Source organism: Schistocerca americana, chromosome 5 (assembly GCF_021461395.2).
Source record: "Schistocerca americana isolate TAMUIC-IGC-003095 chromosome 5, iqSchAmer2.1, whole genome shotgun sequence".
Lineage (NCBI taxonomy): Eukaryota > Metazoa > Arthropoda > Insecta > Orthoptera > Acrididae > Schistocerca > Schistocerca americana.
The window spans coordinates 323,704,561-323,717,801 of NC_060123.1; the positions used below are offsets into that span (position 1 = coordinate 323,704,561).

General features: G+C 40.7%; 1 pseudogene; it reads right to left on the bottom strand.

Moving 5' to 3' along the window:
• Positions 1-9,981: 9,981 nt before the first annotated feature.
• Positions 9,982-10,098, bottom strand: LOC124617039 (annotated as a pseudogene).
• Positions 10,099-13,241: the final 3,143 nt, after the last annotated feature.

Sequence of the window (13,241 nt, forward strand, 5' to 3'; positions counted from 1 at the left end):
ATTAAAAGAATTTGCTGCTGTTGATCTCTTGGGACCGCTTGTCAGAACATCTAATGGATTTTCGTACGTTCTAGTCGCTGTTGAACTTACTTCAAAATTTGTTTCTTTCACACCGTTACGTAAAGCCACTGGACGGTCTGTATCCAACGCCTTTGTTAAAAATTTCGTACGTGAAGTTGGACACGTTAGTAAAGTCATTTCAGATAACGGACCGCAATTCAGATCTGCTGTTTGGTCACGCATGCTTCGCAACCATAAAATCAAACCTGTTTTTATTTCATTGTACTCACCACATTGTAACCCCTCCGAACGGATTATGAAAGAAATCAATTAGCTTTGCAGGCTTTATTGTCACAGAAAGCATCTGCATTGGGACAGATATTTACACTTATTTCAAAACGTGCTGAATGAAATGCCTAATGATTCCACTGCTTTACCACCTACTCTTGTACTGAAGAATGAAGAACCACCGAACAGAATCAGAGAGCTTGTACCTTTCCCGAATACACGTAAACTTCGACACAAAGACATAACTGATTTGGCTGTTAAAAATATAAAATCTGCTACAGACAAAAGGAGAAAACTAGACGGTAAAGCAAATGCAAAGAAATTATATATTGGTCAGAAAGTTCTCATTAAAGCTCATTCATTGTCACATAAGAAGAAACACTTGAGTCACAAATTCTTTCTAGTTTACAATGGACCATACAGAATCCGACGTATACCACATGATAATTGCGTTGAAGTTGAAACTCCGCGTACTAGGAAGAGTAAAGGTTTACACCACATTTCACATGTAAAACCATTTATTGAGAGATAATCTGCTTTTTAACTTAGTCTTTGGTATAAAACTTTTCACTTCACATTTCTAGTATGCTTTGTCAGACTTAGAATCTGTTGACATACAACAATGTTTGAAGTTAAATATCCAATCAAGAACCAAGAGAACTTATTCAAACAGAAATGACGAATGCATTGTTATAGTGAACAGACGCCGCAGTGTTATTGTGTGTGTACATTCTTGCTTGTTAGTTGCACGATTATGGAACGACTATAAGGCTTACATACTTAGAACATTTACCAGTACTGCTAATGAGATTTTAATGCAACATTTTGGTTGACCTGAAAATATATTCTGGATTTAAAGTACTTTCTGTGAGATACCAGATGACACAGTGTTAGTTTATGTGACAGTTACACGATTTTATCACGACGCTACTAATGAGTGACAATTTACAATGTTGCTTTTGCAGTGTTTCTGTTTTATATCTGCACAGTTTTCTGTTTTATTCTGGAAAGTAAAACATGTTTTAGTAGTAACTTTTGTGGTATAGCTACAATGAGATTGCCTTTTCCGTAGCACAACAATACATTACAGCACAGTACTTTCTTCATCATGGCAATAAGCGTAATAACTAAGATATCTATACATAAAGCATTTCACTTTTGTTTATCATGAGGTAAGTACATTGACTTCTGCAGAACTTAGCTTTCGGAGGACGATAAGTACGACACTTCCACAGAATTATCTTACAGCAAGACGCACATTTAGCGCTACAGGACACACATTTGAGTGATTAATTTTGTACTTAAAACATTTATTTTTAAAGATATTTGAAGTACAATGATACATTTCATTTCATTGCTGTAATCTGTAACTCCTGAGGGTATAATTACATTAATCCTCAAGGGGGTACACGCTTACTTTGTGTACCATGTGTGTGGCAACCACAAGGAACCCTAGCTAATATGGTATTTGCTTATACAACTTTACACATCGGTACCATATTTCTCTAACACACAAATTACAAAGCTATCTGATCATTTAACTGAGTGATAAACATTTTTTTACTACATCAGTGACACATGTTTACGCAATACACAGTTGGGTAACTTCACACCTACAAAATTGTATTTTGTCTGTACTTTGTAAACTGTTCATATTTTTGCGGAACCATTGTGATACTATGAGAGCTTTGAATGATGTATTTGGTAAGGGAGCATGATTTTAAAGTACGTTTGAGGTAGATGACACTATTGAAATGAGCAGAGAATTTTTTTTAGGTTTTGAAATTATTGCAGAAAGCTACGACGTTTTTGAGATTTGACTGAGGTGTTATGATGTTATTATTATGACGACGATGTGTACTATGCTGTTGAGATATGTTTATGATCAATAAGATGATGCTACCATATATGAGGAATAAGAAGTATGTTGGAAACCAAGAATCGTGCTTTAAGAGTTATGAAATGTGCGTAAATGCGTGACTGTATCACAATGCTGACGAATATTTTATTTGGACACTTATATATATAGGATTTTCTTTCTACAGATTTGCAACGCTAATTCTTGACCTGTGAAATATTTTTATATGAGACTGTCACAGTAGCGGAAACTGCTGTCGTAAATAATTCCGTAAGAAAGTTAAGTGACCACCTGCACGTAATGCGTCGCGGGCACCCACCTGGGCGACAGCCGCCCGAAAAAAAAAAGCCATTAGCCTTTCAGTGGCACAGGTAGAAAAAAAAAAAAAGGGAGGCCATTGTCCGCACTACTGACATTTCCTTGTTGAAAGCATACTGTGGAGCTCTTAATTTATGATATTTACTGAAATGCTTATGAATTGATGGGAAATATTCTTACATCTGCAAACCTGATAATGACAAGTGTCTTTCTACGAGAGTTGAGAGCTACTGACTTATGAAATGTCACATGACTATTGAATGATATTTTTATGCTTTGGTTTGCGTAATTGCTTATTTCATTTGACATCTGTTTTTCAGCTGTGTTGCAGCATTGGTTTCATAAAATAAACTTAGATGCATTTGCTAATGTGAACACTTTCTGTCAACAGATGTATTAAATGATAATTTTGTAATCCACATTCTTTAAAAAAAGGAGCACTTGGAAAGGAAAGAACAATAAGAAGGGACTAGTAACAGTAACTGGACACATAATTTTCTTTTCAAGTACATGGTAATATTTCTTTTACAATAAGTTGTTGTGGTGCACCACTTTAATTACTTAGACATTAAGATGTGATTATACATTTCCAATATCTGCATTGTTATCTTTAGTGTACTATTTTTTCTGCTTGAGCTATGTCATGTTTAGATATAAGCTGCTGTTTGCCAGGCATAGTGCTACTGAACTTTAATTTGTGTTACTCTGCTAAGCCAGATTTATTTTCTTGTTTGCTGCTCATTGCCTTATATTAGTTGTAATTTATGCTGCTTGCTTTGCCATTTGTATTTTTGATCATTGCTGTTTGTGTGAATTCTTTTGTGATGCTGCATTGCCTCGTCCCTTAGTTTAGCATCTGAGCTCAGTAGATATAAGTTAGCTTAAGAGGGGGTAGCCTATAAGAGAATGAGTTGCGATGAATTTGAAGAAATGCACTGACAGGCTATATGAGAAAAGTACAGAAAGCAGGTATAGATAGGACTTTTGGAAATAATGAAGAAGGAAGGGAGATCTCCGAGAAGTAAAGAAAGTTTTGTTTGCAAAATACTGCAGTAAAACAAACCCTGTCCTTTCCTTGTATTATTCCGCTATATGTTTGTGTACCCTTGTGTATTTATGTTCTTCCTGTATTTATATGTGTATCTGATAAGATTTATGTAGTAGAATTTTTCTGGTACTAAGCTACATTCACTAATGATGAGGAATACTGTTATCCTCAAAAATAATTTGCATTTATAATATGTAATTTTCTTTGTAAAGATGTTTACACGTTATTAATTCTGTTCTGATTCAATTCTCATGTGTGAAATTAATGTTTCGAAAACTATTCTCATTATTTTATTTATTTACTTATGTCATAATTCCTGTAACACTGATGTATATGTTATTTCTATTCTTTTGTAAACCTTGTACTACAAATGTTATCTGTATTATTATGTTCTTAATGATGTATTTTGTACCTTTGTTATTGTATTCTTATGTTATAAAATTGTAATTGACACCAGTTCATCATATTATTAACTTGTAAGTTACATTTCACTGCACACGTTTCTGTTGGTCATAGTATATGGACAATCTGTGAGAAGTAGGGACTGTTAGAGTTTGCACGTGTGTTAATACTTCAGCAAGGGACTGGATAACAGCATTGCTGGTTCTAAGGACAATTCCAAAAACTTTGTGAGTGCACAAGTGGTGGTTTATGGACTTGCTATATTATCTGCAAGACTCTTCAATGGTGATTGTGCACCTGCACAGTCACAACAGATGCCTGCTGGCCATCTCTTCAAGGACTACAGTGGGTCTGCATCTTTGATGACCCACCAGTACCATTATCTCTACAAGGACTACAGTGGGTCTACATCTTTGATGATCCATCAATACCATTATTTCTACAAGGACTGCAGTGGGTCTGCACCTCTGGTGGCCCACCAATACTGTAATCTCTACCAGGACTACAGTGGGTCTGCTCTGTGATGACCTACCCACCAATACTCTTCGAAACTTCGACTGACTCCGCTGTGGGTTTGCTCTGTTGTGGCCCATTACCTGTATGCATGTCAAGAGTCAGCACTGTCTTTCCGTTGGAAGGACGACACTACTTCTTCAAGACTGCATGGAAATCCACTACTTCTGTGTGCATTTTCTTTTACTGCTCAGACTTTGAGAAAAACTCTGCATTTTTACTGTGATGAACAATCTGGACTGTCTTTATGGACTGTGAGAAATTTATAGCTTTTGACCAACATTGTATCAATAAGTGTGTGCATTTGATTTCTTTGTTATTGTAATTATGAAAATTTTTTCAAATCTGTATTGACCACTGCCCAATCCAATTTGTAAAATTTTTTATGGGGAGCATGGGGGCTATGTAAGTAGACTGTTTATGTTTTCTCTACGTAAGTAGGCTGTTTAGGTTTTTTTATTGGTAACGCCACCTCTGTATGAAAAATCACTGGCTTTGCTGTGTGCAGTCTGTGGGTAGTTTGCATTGTTGTCTGCCATTGTAGTGTTGGGCAGCGGCAGCTGGATCTGAACAGCGCGTAGCGTTGCGCAGTTGGAGGTGAGCCGCCAGCAGTGGTGGATGTGGGGAGAGAGATGGCGGAGGTTTGAAATTTCTCATGAACTGCTATATTTATATATGATGATATCAAGGTAAATACATTGTTTGTTCTCTATTAATATCTTTCATTTGCTAACTATCCCTATCAGTAGTTAGTGCCTTCCATAGTTTGAATCTTTTATTTAGCTGGCAGTAGTGGCGCTCGTTGTATTGCAGTAGCTTGAGCAGCGAAGATTTTTGTGAGGTAAGTGATTTGTGAAAGGTATAGTTTAATGTTAGTCAGGGCCATTCTTTTGTAGGGAATTTTGAAAGTCAGATTGCGTTGCGCTAACAAAATATTGTGTGTCAGTTTAAGCACAGTCCTGTATAAATTGTTCAAAAAGGGGACGTTTCAATTACTCACATCCATGCCCGAGGCAGGATTCGAACCTACGACTGTAGCGGTCGCTCGTCTCCAGACTGTAGCGCCTAGAACCGCACGGCCACTCCGGCCGGCAGCAAATGATGTAGCTGAAGGCTATGCTAAACTGTCGTCTCTGCAAATGAGAGCGTATGTAGACAGTGAACCATCGCTAGCAAAGTAGGCTATCCAACTGGGACGAGTGCCAGGGAGTCTGTCTCTAGACTAGACCTGCCGTGTGGCGGCGCTCGGTCTGCAATCAGTGATAGTGGCGACACGCGGGTCCCACGCATATTAACGGACCGCAGCGGATTTATATGCTAACACCTACCAAGTGTGGTGTCTGGCGGTGACACCACACTATTTACATCGACAACTGATTCCTGACTAACGGGCAATGCAGTTCCGTACACGGGACAAGTGCGAAACTAGACACTGCAGTTGCCATGTGCGAACGTTGAGGTGTGGGAACACTGATGGTCGCACCCGAGCATCTTTTGTTACATGCGGGATATCGAGCACGGATTCACGTTCAGAGAAAGATGTGGTTTTTTGTTATGATCACACACGAATGAGAAAATGAGGAAAATTCTGGAGTCATCTGCGCATCTAAAGAAATATAAACTGTCAGCTGTACGTTGTTTCCTAACAGTCACATCCGAAATTCATAGCTTGTTATAGAATAACTAAACACTGCTACAGTGATTTGGTGCTGATGGTTTCTTCAGCCAAAACATACCTTCACTTTTATTTTGAAATTTCAGATATCTTGAGACTTATCTGCAAGGAAGTGTGGTGAGGATGGTTCGTACTGGTTAAATCTTTTGCCTGTGAACACATATTTGTGGCCCTTCGCTGTTCGTTTGTAGTTGATCACCTAATTTTACAGAATGACAAAAGACTGCTAATCACACTAAAGCACACTATAAGTGTAATTTACAATTTTTTTATCCGAGGACACGACGCAACTGAGATCGCTCAGCAACGGGGGCGCCGATTCGCTGGCATCGGGTTGGCAACGCGTTGCTAGCGAGTCACTTTGCAATCACGCCGTCTGCGGAGCAGTCTTTAATTACCAGGAAATGATTCGCTGTGGACCTATTACCAACTCTCGTCGGTAACGAGTCGCTCCGTGTGTAAACGGCGTTAGTATTTCACGCTGCTACCATCGCTGTCCTCCTGAAACTGGAGTTGTGGTTGGCTACTTCAATGTCAATCCACTAGATCCGTGTTTGACTGCTTCCGTTGTGCGGTATTTCTCGCGGCCTATACGCACACAGTTTTGTTTATTGCGAGCTGTCGAGGTGATTCAGTAACGAGAAAAATTAGTGACGCTTTTAAACAGGTACTTATTTCAGTCGTTTTACCACCAGGCCAAAACATGCAGTTCCGCTGAACCTTGGGTTCATTACATAAGGTCGTAAAATAAATATTCTTCGTGAGACTTATTCACAGTTATCTAAAAATGGAGACATGGTCAATCTAATGTTTAATAAGTATTTACATCTTGTAGTACTTCTCTCCCAGCGGGCCGCGGTGGCCGTGTGGTTCTAGGCGCTGCAGTCCGGAACCACGCTGCTGCTACGGTCGCAGGTTCGAATCCTGCCTCGGGCATGGATGTGTGTGATGTCCTTAGGTTAGTTAGGTATAAGTAGTTCTAAGTTCTAGGGGACTGATGACCTCAGCAGTTAAGTCCCATAGTGCTCAGAGCCATTTGAACCATTTTTGAACTTCTCTTCCACGCCCATCCGGTTAGCCGAGCGGCCTAACGCACTGCTTTCCGGGCGGGAAGGCGTGCTGCATCCCGGCACGTATCCGCCCGGCGGATTAGTAGTGAGGTCCGGTGTGCCTGCCAGTTTGTGGATGGTTTTTAAGGCGGTTTTCCATCTGCCTCGGCGAATGTTGGGCTGGTTCCCTTTCTTCCGCTTCAGTTACACTATGGCGGCGATTGCTTCACCAGCACTTTCTCCACGTACGCGTACACCATAATTACTCTACCACGCAAACGTTGGGGTTACACTCGTCTGATGTGAAGGTGGGGGGGGGGGGGGGGGGGTCTGGGGGGAAGGTGGGTCCACTGGGGGCCGAACCGCACAATAACTCTGGGTTCGGTGTGGAGCGGCGGTGGGGTGAGTGTACTGCTGTAGCCTGTTGTGTGGTTTTGTACTACTGAGGTCTCCAGCGGGGAAGAGGCCTCTCCGTCGTTTCTAGGTGCCCAGTTCCATACATTACAATACAATACTTCTCTTCTACACGAGAAAAAAGAAACTAATTAGTCACCCTTAAACACCTGTTTTCCTAGAGACGGTTCATAAAAATAACACGAGGTACCGACACTGTGAAAGGGACTGTCCTATTTGCCATGACGATGTTCAGGTAGTTACAGCCATAAAGGTGAATGAAGTTGAGAATTTGATAAATGTAATCGACCTCTGTAGTATCGATATAACACTATTCTTTGTAAGCCTGTTTCTGGAATCACAGATGCTTGTCAGAGAGGGTACGTCTTTTTCAGGGGAGTAGCAATGTGCGTTGCACAGTCTGGCTATGTGCTTCTTTTGAAAAGGAAGGAAGCTGGCCTGCCGTAATGTGGAGACAGCATTATTTGAAAAGGATATTGTGCTAATATTTTTTGAGGGAAGAAAATGAAGTTATATTAATAGAAGAACGTCAAAAGCTCAATTTTTAAGGTAACGCAGTTTTTTGTATATTTTTGTTACAATATAGCTTCTTACTGTTAGAACATTTCGTATGGCTGAAGTTTGTTGTAGAAATCGTATACTGCAACATACGTTTTTGTCTTATAACTGAAACAAGTGACAATAAAAGTAACTGTACACAGGAAAGCTAGAAATATTTTGCTAATCTGTCAGGTGTGAGAACGTTATGAAAAAGGTGTAGTGTTTTCATGACTTAATGAAGCATAGTTATACTTCGAGTCTTGATCTTATTCATCAGTCATTAAGATTGGTTCCCCAGTTTCATTTACTTTCGTGACTTGTTTCCATAATCGCATTGCACATCGCGAGTCATGTACTGAGAAGCGTTTTTTTTATGAAAATTGGAATGATACCGTGTTGCATTGCAAATCGGAAGTACGGCAAATGAAATTTGGTTTTGGACAGTCACATCAATATTCCTAGTAGCAACAGGTTGCAGAGTAGACGAGCATTCCGTGCGCACAGGTATGCCAATAAATTTAATTACCATCAAAGTTCATGTCCATTGTAAGGCACAGTGACCGTCAGAGTGTTTTTGTGAGAATAGAAGTAGGCTTGATAACAGTAACGAATTCCAGTAAAGTACCATGTTGCGAATTTTCAGTGAGTTTTATATTTAAAGTCAGATGCTGTGGTGTCACCGCCAGACACCACACTTGCTAGGTGGTAGCTTTAAATCGGCCGCGGTCCATTAGTACACGTCGGACCCGCGTGTCGCCACTGTCAGGGATCGCAGACCGAGCGCCACCACAAGGCAGGTCTCGAGAGACTGACTAGCACTCGCCCCAGTTGTACGGACGACTTTGCTAGCGACTACATGGACGAAGCATTGCTCATTAGCCGAGCCAATAGAATAGTCTTCAGCTAAGTCAATGGCTACGACCTAGCAAGGCGCCGTTAATTACATAGCTTGTATCTAAAGAGTCTCACTTGTATCGTCAAGAGCGATGTATACAACAAGGATGGATTAAAGTTAAGTTTTCCAGAAGCTACGTACTTTTCTTTATAGCATTTATTACGTATCCTGTTACAGACCTATCTAAACGCGTGCCTTTCGGCTACTTCCGTGGCGTGGCTGTCTTGCTACGCCACAACAGATGCGTTAATTTTAATGTCCATTTGCTGTGTGATTACAATAACAGTTCTGGTATAGCGATTGTTTACAAACTAAAGATAAAGATTAACTATATTCAGGGCCGACATTTTGATGTGAGTCCTCTGTTTTACATTCAGATAGTATATGTAAATTTAATTGAAAACGTATTGCTTTCTCGCAGGCGAATTGTTTGATATAGTGGCTGCCCTGGATTTCCTATCGTGCAGCGTGTGCTCCACGTATTTACTTTCAAAGTTTTCACATAGCTCTGTTGTCCTGGACTGAGATTTACGTACTTCGATATCAAATTAAATTTTACTCATTTCTTAGATTACAACTTGAAACTTACAAACACGAGTTTAAGTTTTACAAATTACTTTCAACTAATCCTGCACTGATCGGTAGCCTGCAGTGTTTGACACTATGCTAAACTAAGCTAAACCCGCGCGAACTACGTAGGCTCGCGATGGCGGCATTGATGCCAATCAGTAGCTCGCATTCACTTGCGCAGGGAGGTATATCAGTGTCTCCTCTCCTTCCGAAGAGGCCGTGGAAGGCCCAACGGAACCGACCGGCCGCCGCATAATCCTCACCCCAATGGCGTCTCTGGATGCGGGTACGGAGGGGCATGTGGTCAGAAAACCGCTCTTCAGGCCGTATGTCAGTTTAGGAGACCGGAGCCGCCGCTTCTCAGTCAAGTAGCTCCTCAGTTTGCCTCAGAAGGGTCGAGTGCACCACGTTTGCCAACAGCATTCGGCAGACCGGATGGTCACCCATCCAAGTGCTATCCAGCCCGACAGCGCTTAACTTCGGTGATCTGACGGGAACCGGTGTTACCACTGTGGCAAGGCCGTTGGCACATATGAGTGTCGCTATCGTTTTAGCATCATTTCACTCGCAATAGTGTATGGTCTAAAACGTATCTGACTGCAAACTACCTGCTGTCAAACGTTTTCATTACAGGTACACGTGGTTGGCAAATAGCATCATTTCACGATGATTGTTACGAATTACGGGAAGATAAATGTTTTATTAAGAAGCTAAGATGCTACAATACGATGTATAGAAAATTCAAACTTTCTTAACCGCATACCCTTTTTCAAAATGCATTGAGGAACGTTATGGAATTAAAACGTGAAGCGAAACGAGAAGTAGGCCTCTTCACAGGGCAAGTAAAGCTTTTAAGGAAAAAATAAGGTCTTGAAGCTACGTGATTTCTTATACACCACCCAGAGATTTTCCAAAGTGAAAATCGCAGAAGTGTATTTTCCGCTTTTTACCGTCCCCGACCGGCGTCCAGCGAGGGTGCAGGGTAAATGCAACGAGGCACCCGGCGAGCAGCGAGATGCGATGTGCCAGCTACCTGCAGCATATACCTACCCTAACGTAAACATTCCGGACATCACGAACGCACGGCCTCAATCCGTATCATTTACGGAGGATTCAGTGCGATGGAGAGAGATACGAAGATAGACGACTGAAATTTTCTCGTTGGCTAATTGCAAGGTGCCGAGCAATCTCGTTAATGCCGCTTAATCCTCTAGCGAGCACTTGCATCCTTGTTACATTAGCGGTTGCTCTGTGTACTTTTTGCTCCATACCAACCTATCACATATCCATCACTTTAATTGAGCCGTATTTAAGGAATACTCATTTATTAGTATTTTATTATTGTTATAAATTGTTTGATTAACAATCTTTGGTAAGCAGGCATACTTATAGTACAGTGGTTCCCAACCTGTCCGAGACGCTTTTTTTTGTATTTTTGGAATGATGAAGCAATTCTCAGTGCACCATGAATGTTTTATCAGAAATTCCTCCTCTTAAAAGAAAGCTAAGTATCCACAGTTAGGGTAAACGTCATACAACATGCTTCCTCTGCACCACTTCTCTCCCAACCGACATTTGCTTCAGCGACAACCTGGACCCAAACTGTGTGCACTACACTTACTGTTTATAAATCACTAGATTGCTAAACTCATTGAATCCTAAATGCAGAATTGGAACACTTCAGGCTCCCAGTGCTTTGTATTAGGCCATTGCCTCAAATGATGACAATAATAACAGTAATAATAATACACGAAGCGAATAATGATAATAACAATGCAAAATTTGGGCTGTGTGTGTGTGTGTGTGTGTGTGTGTGTGTGTGTGTGTGTGTTTCTCAGTTATATTATTGTACATGCACAGTACGAAGTATTTGTGTAGTAGATGGATTATGTATGGAAGATGTTTGAACATTCATCTCCCAGAATTCATTCTGGACATATCCCCCAGGCTTTGGCTAAGCCATGTCTCCTCAATATCCTTTCTTCCAGGAGTTCCAGTTCTGCAAGGTCTGTAGCAGAGGTTCTGTGAAGTTTGGAAGGTAGCATTAAGGTGTGAGGACAGGTCGTAAGTTCTGCTTGGGTAGCTCAGATGATACAGCACTTGCCCGCGAAAGGCAACCATCCCGAGTTCGAGTTTGTCTGGGTCACAGTTTCAATCTACCAGGTAGTTTCACTCATCTCACAAGTTGTAATATGAAACACATTTTACCACACGTTAATACTAGTATTTGATGTAAAACAAATGTCGTTATTGGCTACTTATGTAATCAGAACTACAATCTTACGAGAGTTCTTTTAAAAATAATACTTTTTTTATTTTTGACCGACAAATAATTAAACTTGTTTTTACCCCTCAAAACATATCATTGTACCCCTCATTGGCAATTTTGTCCAGATTGGGAAGCACTGTTGTAGTGGAACTGCGTGTAGGAGTCGATTATACATACAAGTCTGCAACTTCAGCCGACAAGTATTTATGTCTTGCTATTTAAATTACATGGTTTCTTTTGTCAAGATTTGCAATTTCTAACTTTATTACAATAAAGAAAAATGTTTTCACGATGTTGGTGTCTCGTTTTGCTTTTGCTGACTTTGCAGATTTTCTCCCAATTACTCTGTCTCTTCCTATGAAATAAATGTCATTTGCAAGTCTCCTATTAGCTTCACTAAAATCATCTCGAGACTCGGATTCCTGCACACTTTTTGAATCATGCTCTCCATAGCCAGTGGCCTCATAATCTTCAGCAGAACTGTCATCGTCTTCTTCTGAATACTACATTGTAACAGCAGAATTCGTATTCAATAGCTCTTAAGATTGTCAGTTTTGACGTTTGTGGGCGAACTGTACGAGAAAAACGGCTTTAGTATCGTATAAACCGCTTAGATACAAAACCAGATGCAAAACGGTAGCACGATTAGTCAAATTAGAAAAGCTGACACGAGAAATTTTGCGTACATCAGCAAACGTGCGGTTTATTTTGTACACCAAACGTAACACTCACCTTTAAACTTCTCTCAGTCAAAAAAATGGCTCTGAGCACTATGGGACTCAACTGCTGAGGTCATTAGTCCCCTAGAACTTAGAACTAGTTAAACCTAACTAACCTAAGGACATCACAAACATCCATGCCCGAGGCAGGATTCGAACCTGCGACCGTAGCGGTCTTGCGGTTCCAGACTGCAGCGTCTTTAACCGCGCGGCCACTTCGGCCGGCTTTCTCACAGTCACACAATGGAAAAAACCCTTAACAGCACAGTAACGGAAGCCATAATGCAGGAATAGCTGTTTGCTTGGACACAAAAAAGGATTTAAACAAGCAAAACTGAAAGTCATTTCGCATTTGGCGTACTTCGTGCGCAAGCGCTCCTGCTTGAAGCTTAATGATGAAGGTACTTCCGTTTCTGATGGTACCGATAACACTTGTAGCATCGGTGAACCGATGAAAACGTACGGGGTTTTATGGAGACATGCTTTCGATAACTTTTCTCTACAAATGTGTGGTGCACTGCGGTAGATAATCAGTTTAGGGTTATTGTGTTACAACATCGTTTCACAGGGCGCCCCGATCTTGAATCTACTGCAAATGAGCTTCCAGCTTTATTGGAAGAGGTACACTTGTGTTGTGTTACGACCATTTACGTTCAATGAACATCTTTAGGTTGCCTGCAGTT